Here is a 10,269-nt window from a genome sequence, read left to right as displayed (position 1 = left end):
TTATAAGAAGTACTCCTATTCTTATTTCCATTGTTGTGGTTGCTCTTGTTCCTATTATGCTTGGTAATTCCTTGATTCTTCAAAACATCCTCAATACCAAAGGTTGTTTCTACCATATTATGAAAAGTCTCAAATACCCATTTGCCAAATTCATTTCTCAATTTATGAACCAAATTACTCACAAGTATATCAATTTTCTCTTTTTTCTGGAATTTTTCTAGAGCAACGAGAACATAACTTTCTCCATCTTTGTAAAAATGTAACAAAAGGTTCTCCTTGATCTTGTTTGAGGATGCATAAATCCAACATAGAAACTAGTTTTTTAACATTGTAAGAGAAGTGTTACCTAAATTTTTGAACAAGTTCTTCAAAATTCTTAAGGTGGGGAGTAATCTTAGTGAACCATTCCATAGCTTGGCCCTTTAAACTCCTAGGGAACAATCTCATCAGATAAGCATCTTTATGTTCAAATTCCAAGCTCAAAACATTAAACTGTCTCACGTGATCACTAGAGTCTCCATTCCCATCATACTTGTCATAATGTGGAAATTTTGTTTTCATAGGGAATTCAAACTCTACGATACTCCTCTCAAAAGGTAGAGGACACACACTTTGTAGAGAAAATGGATTCTTAGGTGTAAGTTTATTCATTAACATCTCCATATTTTTCTGATTTTGTTCTTGAAATGAAGGATTTATCTCTTGATATTCTTATCCACATGAAAATTATAAGGTACTTGAACACCTTTTTTGATTAAATCCATGAAGTTTTTATCATTATTAATCTGAATATATTGATCCATGTACTTGTGAAAATTTGGGTCTTTCTCTAATAAATCATAATCCACACCAAAACCATGTGTAGTAAATTGAGGATATTGCTATGAATTCCTTGGAGGAGACTTTTTCCTTTGCTGATATCTAGGAGGAGGAGATAGTTGTCTCATATTTCCCTTAGGAGATTGAAGGCAACATATGTCTAGTAACTCTTGGAGGAGAAGGAGGTAGAGAACCACTACCACCACTAAGCAAAAGTATATCATTAAGTTTCTAACTGGCTATTTCATGAGCTTTCTTTTCTACCTCACATTGTATGAATTTATCCATGTAAGGTTATTTTTCTTGCAGAAGACATCTATTTTCATCACCTCTAGGAGATCTATAATGTGGAGAAACATTGCCCCTCAGAGAAAGAATATCATTAACCATTTGTTGAGCCATGTCTTTAGCGATATTTTAAGCCATTTATCTAGCTTGTGTTTCCATATACATCTTACGAGCTTTAGTTTACCAAACTGACCATTAGGGGTTCTTGGAGTTTTGTTGAGAAATTCTTGAGATTTAGCCAAAGTTTCTTTGATTTGTTATGCTACTTGTTTCTATTATTTCTCCAAGTATTCTATCTTTTCCAATTCATCTTCTTTTATTTTATTGTCTATTGGATGGAAATATTTAGGTGACAATCTAGGAGTAAGAAATGGAGAGTAGTACTAATTTCCTCCATGCCACTCTCTATCAAAATCATTTGTTGAGGTAGTTCAATAGATATCTTCATGAGTTTTGTGAGGTACCAAAGGTTCAACTCCATGTTGTCTCAATAATCTATCATTCATCATGTCATCCATGCTTTTATCTTTATTTCCAGTGAATATCATGTCTTGCTCAAAAAGTGAAGAGGGCCTAGGTATGTACAATTCACTAAGATGACTAGGAGGAGTAAACTCAATATCTATTTCTCGCTTAGGTGATTGATCAAAGATTGGTTCTTTTCCTTTATGTTTTTGATGAGTTAGAACTAAGGGTAATTAATCAAAGTTTACTTGAGGTTGTTTACTAAAACTCACTTGAAACCTAATTGTAACTAACATGAGAGAGAAAACACTAGTAAATAGGAAGACTCCAAGAAGCATTGGTATCACTCTTAGGTAGTAAAGTAAGCACTTGTCAAATTAATAAGGTGTAATAATGCTACTATCTCTCACTCTCATTAACTCAATCATCCAATAGAGGTCTCATGATTGGTTAACACAATATGCCACCATTGGTCTTCCAAATGTGGAATTATCCAAGAGTTGTAATGTTCTGTAAAATAAATGTAATAATATGAGACAAATTTATATGTTTAGACAAGTGAATATCCACAATCCAAGGATGAGATCAAAGAATCCCAATGAAAACCTTCTCCACTAGGGAAATCTCTAACCTAGCAAGTTTTGATGTTGGAAACAAGATAAGACAAGATTTATTAACTAAAAGGTAGCTATGATGCAAGGATCCAAAGTGACAACAATTTTAGACACTCAAGATTAGGTCCGCCATGGTCAAATCAACTCAAGAATGACAAAACCAAGGTTACCGTAGACTCATATTAATGAATTGAACTCTCCAAATGATGAATTCTAACTACGAAATAGGTTCATAATAAGCAAGGTGATAACTAGATAGTAAACTTGAAAGTTGGATTTGGAGAAATCAGTTGATTGTTTTTTTTAACCAACTAAGATAAATTTTAGATTTATAAATAATAATCAAGCACATAGAAAAATAATTAGGGATTTTGAGCAAACATATATATGTTCTTTCTTTCCTTTAGAGTAGAAACTGAAATGTGATCTATGAAAGCAAGAAATCACTCCAATAATACATGTGAGAGGTTCATTTTAATGAAAGGAAACCAAATGTTATAGAGCTTTAAACAAAGTACCTGGTAATCCATGCAAATGTGCTTAGTATATTTCACCTTATTTTTATTTTTATTGAGCTTTTTGTGCAACCCAACTACAAACTCTTCAACAAGTAAGACAAGCAAGCAAGAAACCAAGATATGGAATGTATATTCAACTTATACAAAACTTAGGGTTAGATCTAAAAATAAATTGTTAGGAGAAATAATAACTAGAAAATAATCCAAATGATAAATCATATCATGCATTCAACTATGTGAAAAATAAGTGCAAGCTAATCATTACATGCCCATTTTTTAAATTTTGATTTTTGACCTAGTCAACAAGATTGGATCTATATGACAAGAATTCTGATCTAAAACCCTAAATACAAAAAAGAGGCCCCTGTTAAAAAATAGAGAGATTTCAAAAAATTGTTAGAATTTCAAAAAAATATTTTAATTTGTGCCCTAGGGACCCATTTTGTCAAAATAGACCAATTTTTATAAATCGAGTATTTGAGCCCTCATATGATCTCTTAACTCAAAATACAAAGAAACAAACCTATTTAGAATTTAGAGACCTTTCCAAAAATGTAAACATTTCTAAAAATTTCACTAATTTGCATCCAAAAATGATTTTAAATGAAAAATAAAGAAAAAATTATTAAAAATATGAATTACCTTAGAAATATCTAAAATTGTAACTGAAGCTTCTCTAATTTTTTGCCAATCTACAAAAACAATTTTAGACCAATACACCAAGCCATTTGCAAGATGTGATCAAATCTTTGAAAATCTAGGGTTTTCTTCTCCAAACACATGTACACAGGGGATTAGCTCCAAAAATATCCAAAACCAGCAGATAAAGGTGGGTTGCCCCATGGTGGGCACCAAAAAATTTGTGTGAAAAATGTGGACAAATAGTAAACACGCTTATATGAATCCCTACACTCAAAATCCTTCAAAATAACACCATGAAAATGCAAGATCTCAAGAATTGAGTCATAGCTTCCTATCATCAATGTGCAAAGACCTTCAAAGGTTTGAAGTGGTGGCTCTCATATGAACATTGATCTTGGTCTTCACAAGTACATCCAATGAATGGAAGATTCAAAGTTATCATAAATATGGAAGATATCTCCAAGTCTCCAAGAAAGCTTAAAAAATGTCTATAATAACCATAGCATAAGAAATCATCCTATTCATATCATAAGAAATCATTATCTTCATAGGATAACAAATCATCATGTCAAAATGAAGGAGGAGGTCTCCTTTATATATCAATCCAAAGAGGCATTTCCAAATTGGAGGAAAAATAAAAATTAAATGAAAGGGTACGACCCACGAGAATGTGCAATTAACATTTGATTAAGAGATGTGGAGTATAACACTCCATTAAAATTATAAGATGAGGGGTATTTTTATTTAATTTAAATGTAAAATGATCTCCTTTTTTACAGTTATTTAATTTTTTCTTTTAAAATAATAATTGTTGCACATAAAATTAAGTGAGGAGGGGTTTTATTTAATTAAAAGGGAGTAAATTCCTCTAATTAAATAATACTAATCAAATCATTTATTTAAAATAATTAAATAAATGAATTTCAATTTAATCAATGAAATTGATGATACAAATATTGATTCAAGCTTGAAATAAATTATGAAACTAGGGAAGATAGTCAAGGTGACCATTTTTCTATGCTTACACATGGCATTGTTGTTATTTTTAAATCTTGGCATCAAATTTAAATTTAGGGCTTCCATATTTCCATATGTTATTTTTATGTGTATGCTATAACTTGTTATCCATTGAGGATTTATTTTGTTGAGAAATTTAATATCGTTAGCTAGTTTAAACTGATGATTTATAATAATTTCATTGATGATATTAGATGTTCTCAGAAACACATTTTGTTGATAGTTGTTAATGTATAATTTTATTGATTTTATCTATTTTTGTAAAAGAAATCTTTGAATATGACACCATTTGCATTGTTTAATATTTCATTTGTATGACATAATATTTAATTCTCACATTCAATAATACATAACTTAAGACTTAGTGCAATATAAACATTTAATTTCAATCTTGTCTAAACCAAATAAGAATACAAATCACATATTCAACTCCTCCTATATTATAAATTATCCATGGCTTATTATAAAATTAGCATTTATTTTTAAGTATTCATTTCCAGTCTTCTCCATTTTCAAAAAATCATAAAAATTTTTGTATTTTAGGGGACACTATACTTTCCTCTAATTTTCAGTGGAATTTCAGGCTGGAGAGAGTCATGAGAGACTTGGAATAAAAACAATTGCTGTAAGATTAGACTAGATTAAGGAGCTAAAAAAATTGCCTAGTGTAAAATGTAACCTAATTATTTATGTGATTTTGAAATGTTTTATTTATTTATTTATATTTACATTATTGTTGTAATGACTCTTGAGACAGACAAAAAAATGATTAATATTACTTTAGCACATTTTTTCGAGCAAAGGATAGCATTTATAATTCAATTAAAATCTTTCATCTTTCTGCAAATATCATTTGACTTTAGATGATAAACACCAAAACTTTAGTTGAAGTTTGAATGTAAAACAAAACAATCAATTTGGAATCATTGTGTTAGCTGATACAAATTCGTGTAACTATAGAGAATTTATACAAACAAAAACATGTCCTTGCAGTCTTTTGGAGGAATTTGGCTGCTGACTGATCTTGTTTCTAATGTTGCCACGTAGGAAATGTTCAATAAATTAAATATACTGTCAGTACAAACCAAAATATGAAATTCATGCAGCCACCTTCAGCCGTTCATAGCCATTTTTGTATATATATAATGTTTGTATTCTTTTTTTTCTCATCAAATTGTTTGAAAATCTTAAGCCTTCAATCGCCCATTGTTTCTCTGCAGAGATGGTGATCTTCAATGTCCAACATCCCAAGACCCCATTTTCCTGAGAGCAAACATTGGAATCAAATACAAGAAAGAATTAAAGTCTAAGTGGCTGTTGTTATTTAGCTTAATCACAAATTAGCATGATAAGCCTCTTTAGTTTTGGTGTTTTACATAATATTACAATTGATCCTTCCTCAAAACATGTTAAATGTAAATAGAGATATAGTTTCTGTATGGTCTCATAAAAAAAATCAGCTTGTGAAAGTCAGGCCTCTCGACTTGTTCTAATAACAAGACCAAATAAACTTGTAGGCTTTGTCAGTTAAGATAGCAATTTACTAAAAGTGTGCTTGTATTTGTTATACGTTGTAATAATTTAATTAGATAGAGTAATATATTAAAGATAAAGATACTTTATTTGAAAACTATAGTTGAATTTCTATAGTCGAATTCAAATAATTTTATTTTCTACATTGATAAATGGTAGAAATTTAGTGTGTATACATATATTAATCAAAAATAAGTTTTTAAAAACCACAATGAATACTCAATCTTAATCTATATTCAATTGATTTATTTGCAACTACTATTTAAGCTTATAATTAAGCTTAATTAGATTACAACTAGGATAAGATAAATATGCTGATATTTAAATATCCCATAATATATTTCAACATATAATATGAACAAGATCATTATATTATGAATAATAATAAAAATAGATCTCAATCAAAGCCAATTTTACACAGATCCATACATATATTAATACTATTTATACTATTTTTTTAGGAAAGAATATCATTTCTTGCATGCACGGTGACTTTTAAGCCATGCTTCATGAATAGAGTTATTCGAAGCATGGGCTTTATTTGATGACCAGCTTCAACATCTATTCGATAACGTGCAATGATATTGGCAACTATCAACTTCATATTTGAATAGGCCAAGTCCTTCCCAACGCATATCCGAGGACCTGCAGTAAACAATGGAAACTTGTAATCAGTTTGGTTCATGTACAACCCCTCTTTAGTAATCCATCTCTTTGGCTTAAATTCAAGAGCATCCTTTCCCTATATGCTTTCCATTCTATTAGTAACATATATGAATACCAGACACTTTGTTCCTTTCTTTATAGGAGTTCCATCTGTTAGGATGTTATCAATTGTTGCTTCTCTGAAAACTGCAGAAACGGGAGGACAAAGGCTCATGGCTTCTGACAAAGTAGCCTGTAAGTAATTCATGTTTTTCAATTCTCCCCAACCAAAAATCTCCTCTGTATCATATCCTTTGCTCAACTGTTTTGAACTCAAAATCTGTGACAGTTCACAGACTATTTTCTCCTCCACATGTGGGTGCATGCTTATAAGCCAAAAGAACCATGACATTGCTAGAGCGGTAGTGTCTTTCCTTGCAAGGAACATGCTCATAGTCAAACCCTAAAATTTCAGAAAAATATACCTCATCAAATACATAAAATTAATACAATAACAAACTTCGGACTAAAAAACATAACTATGTACAACCTACATATTATATGAACATTGTAATCTACAACAGCTCTAATTTATTGTTGAAGTATGTAGTACATGTTGCAATATTTAGTAATTCTTCATCTTTAGTTAACGCTTTTATATAATATTCAGTGATTAAAATTTTTAAGTAATTTTTGCATTTTGATAATAAATCATGTAGTGTGATTTAAAACATTGATAATAAAAATCTATTACACAATCATATCTAGAAAAGAAAGAATTCATTGACATTAATTGTGGAAATCTGAAATTACTAGTAGTCGACATGTATTTTACTTTTATATTTTTATTTTCACATTTACAAAAGCAGACATGTGAAAACTATTTGGCTTTAGGAATTTCGATAAACAAGAAACCATATGAAATTGACCAAACAATCATGAGTGTACAGCAGTTGAAAGCAAAGGGTATTAATAGCAATGAATATGCACTTATTGGGTTGGGAGCAAAGTGGGTTTATCATAGTGTTGCCATTAGGTGGAGCAGTACTAGGATGGGTAACCTCTTTTGTGAAGTGCTTCACCTTTTTAAACATAACCTTCATTTAACAAGTGTTGTATTTCACTCATTCTAATAAAAGATGTTCGACTCTTAGTAAACTACTGCTAATGAATTATAAGTTAATAAAACTGAAAAATTATAGCAATATAACAAATCTAATTTTCAATAAGTTAATAAATCAAAAAAAAAAAACAATCATGTATGTCAGCATAGACAAATCACCATCAAAACTTTAAAAATCAGCTCTAAAATTGTTGGTCCAATAGATGAGTAAGAAATTTCTATCCCAATCCTCACCTACAAAAGAGTACACGAACAGTTCATCAACCTTACATACCTCCAACAAATCTTGGGGAGGAGTACGTCCTTGTTTCCTTTCTAATTTGATGAAGTTGGATAATATGTCTCCTTGCAATTCATTACCTTCCTCCAGCTCCTTCACTCTACCCCTCACCATCTCTGCTACAGAGTCTCTTACTATTGCTTCAGCTATTTTCAACCTCATCTCAAAACCCATGTTGAAATACCTCATAAGCTTCCATACAAATGAAGGCCAGAGAAAACGGTAAATACAACACTCAGCAGCTTCATCAAAGGCCTCGGCAAAAGTTCCAGCATCTGCTTCCCTCCCAAAAATGGCCATAAAGAAATTATCTATAGCAAACTCAAGGAGGACATGTTGCAGATCAACTGATGTTTTCTTCTCTTTTACTTCTTCAAGAAAAGGTAAAAGTTTCTTTTGCAGAGATTTCTGCAACAGTTTTAAATTCCTATCTTTAAATTTGCTGCTACTTACTGCCATTACAGTGGGTTTTCTTTGGCGCTTCCACAGCTCACCATCTGCTGTAAATAGACCATGGCCAAATGTGTGGAAAAACACTTCTTTGAAATAGGGGCCTTTGGGGTAATTGCTAAACACCTCATTAAGAATATACTCTACATTATCAGGCCTAAATGTGACTACTTGAAACATATTGCTTCTAAAGAACCAGGGGCCTCTAACTATGAAAGTCCCACCCTTCTCCAATACCATTTTGCCCCCGTCTTCATAAATATTTCCTAAATGCCACACTATCCACGGTACCATACCCACTACTGGCCAATTTAGCAGACCTTTGCTAAAATATAGTATCATAAAGCTAACGACCATGACTATCCATAGCTTGACAATCTTTATGCAAATCTACTGCAGGAAAATGATAATAGCAACACGAAGTGTTGTGCAGCAGGATACAGCAAACAAATCATATATATAGGCCGAGACTCTCTTAGGTTCCGTTTGGTTGCTGGCATAGGAATAGAAAATTAGAATAGAAAAATGGAATGGGAATGAAAATGGGAAATGGGAATAGAAATGGGAAATTCCAATCATGTTTGGTGCACTTGGAATTCGACTAGGAATATGTTAATCCATTGTTTAGTTGTACAAAAACGGAATAAGAATAAAGTTAAGTTTTGTATTTTTAAAAACATTTTTCTTAAAATTTTTTTAATTTATTATTTTTTTTGTTAATTCATTTTCATTTTTTTAAACAAATAGATATTATTTTAAAAAATGTTATAAAAAAGAATTCAAAAAAACAATTTAACAAAAAAAATTCAATAAGAAAAAGTTAAAAAAAAAAATTTAAAAATTCGAAAAAAAATTAATTTTTTTTTAATGGAAAATCGGAATGGGAATGGAAATGGCCTATTCCAATAACAAATATTTTTTGGCATAGACATATGCTCATTTTAGGGGCAAAATTGGAATATGTCTTCCTATTTCCAATTCTGATTGAGCTTACCAAATAGCGAATATAAAACGTATTCTAATTTCATTTTCCTATTCCACTCATATTCCAACAACCAAACGGGGCCTTAATGAAACCAACTAAACCACTGCGGGGATTTATTGGGAGCAACAATAAGGATATATTCCATTTGCCGGGACCAAACTCTTGATCAATTTAAAACAAGAATAAAAATGAAACAGCAACCGAGAATTTGTTGAATGGATAGGTATTGTACGTAGATAAAAGCACAATGAAGGCTTAAGAGTATGTGTATTCATGGTTGATCCATTTATGCCTCGTAAGCAGGGATTAAAGTCATTGCTTCTTCTTTAGAGAAGACAAAATTTTCATCATAAAAGATACCATAATACATAGTCTCCAAAAATAGTAAATGAAAGGGCTAAACGACAGCTGGATTTGGCCCAACTCGTGATCGGTAATCAAGCTATGGTACTCATGAATCAAGCCAATTGTACAATTAAGCAAGTTACTGGGAAAAGTCCATATTGCCAAACTGTTCAAATCGTATAAACTAGCTCTTGGCACCTTTGGTGGAGTGCTTGGGGTTGCTCTTGTTGGCATGCTTCCTCTTTGCTTGAGTTCTGGGCCCACTTGGGAAGTGCTCCCTCCAAGTCTTCTCCTCTCCATGCTACTTGGATTTCTGGTCCTTCATTCATGCTTTGGCATATCTAGTTGGAGAGGAATCGTCGAATATTTCAAGATGTTCGGCTAGATGTTTTGCATCTTTGGTGGAAGATCTCACATTCTCTTCAGGAAACTATTCATGTGAAGTATGAGCTAGATGGGGGTATGGATCCATTTGATCTTGCTATATGCGATCACCCCAATTTTCATCTTCAGGATGGGGCTATAGCTCAAAGGTTTCCTTCTAT

General features: G+C 31.6%; 1 pseudogene; it reads right to left on the bottom strand.

The window, feature by feature from the left end:
• Positions 1-6,353: 6,353 nt before the first annotated feature.
• Positions 6,354-8,787, bottom strand: LOC149577025 (cytochrome P450 86B1-like; annotated as a pseudogene).
• Positions 8,788-10,269: the final 1,482 nt, after the last annotated feature.

Source organism: Cupressus sempervirens, chromosome 1 (genome assembly GCF_028749045.1).
Source record: "Cupressus sempervirens isolate cs-2001-9-10 chromosome 1, ASM2874904v1, whole genome shotgun sequence".
NCBI lineage: Eukaryota > Viridiplantae > Streptophyta > Pinopsida > Cupressales > Cupressaceae > Cupressus > Cupressus sempervirens.
The sequence above is the reverse complement of the archived record's forward strand: the minus strand, read 5'-3'. Positions and strand labels throughout refer to the sequence as shown.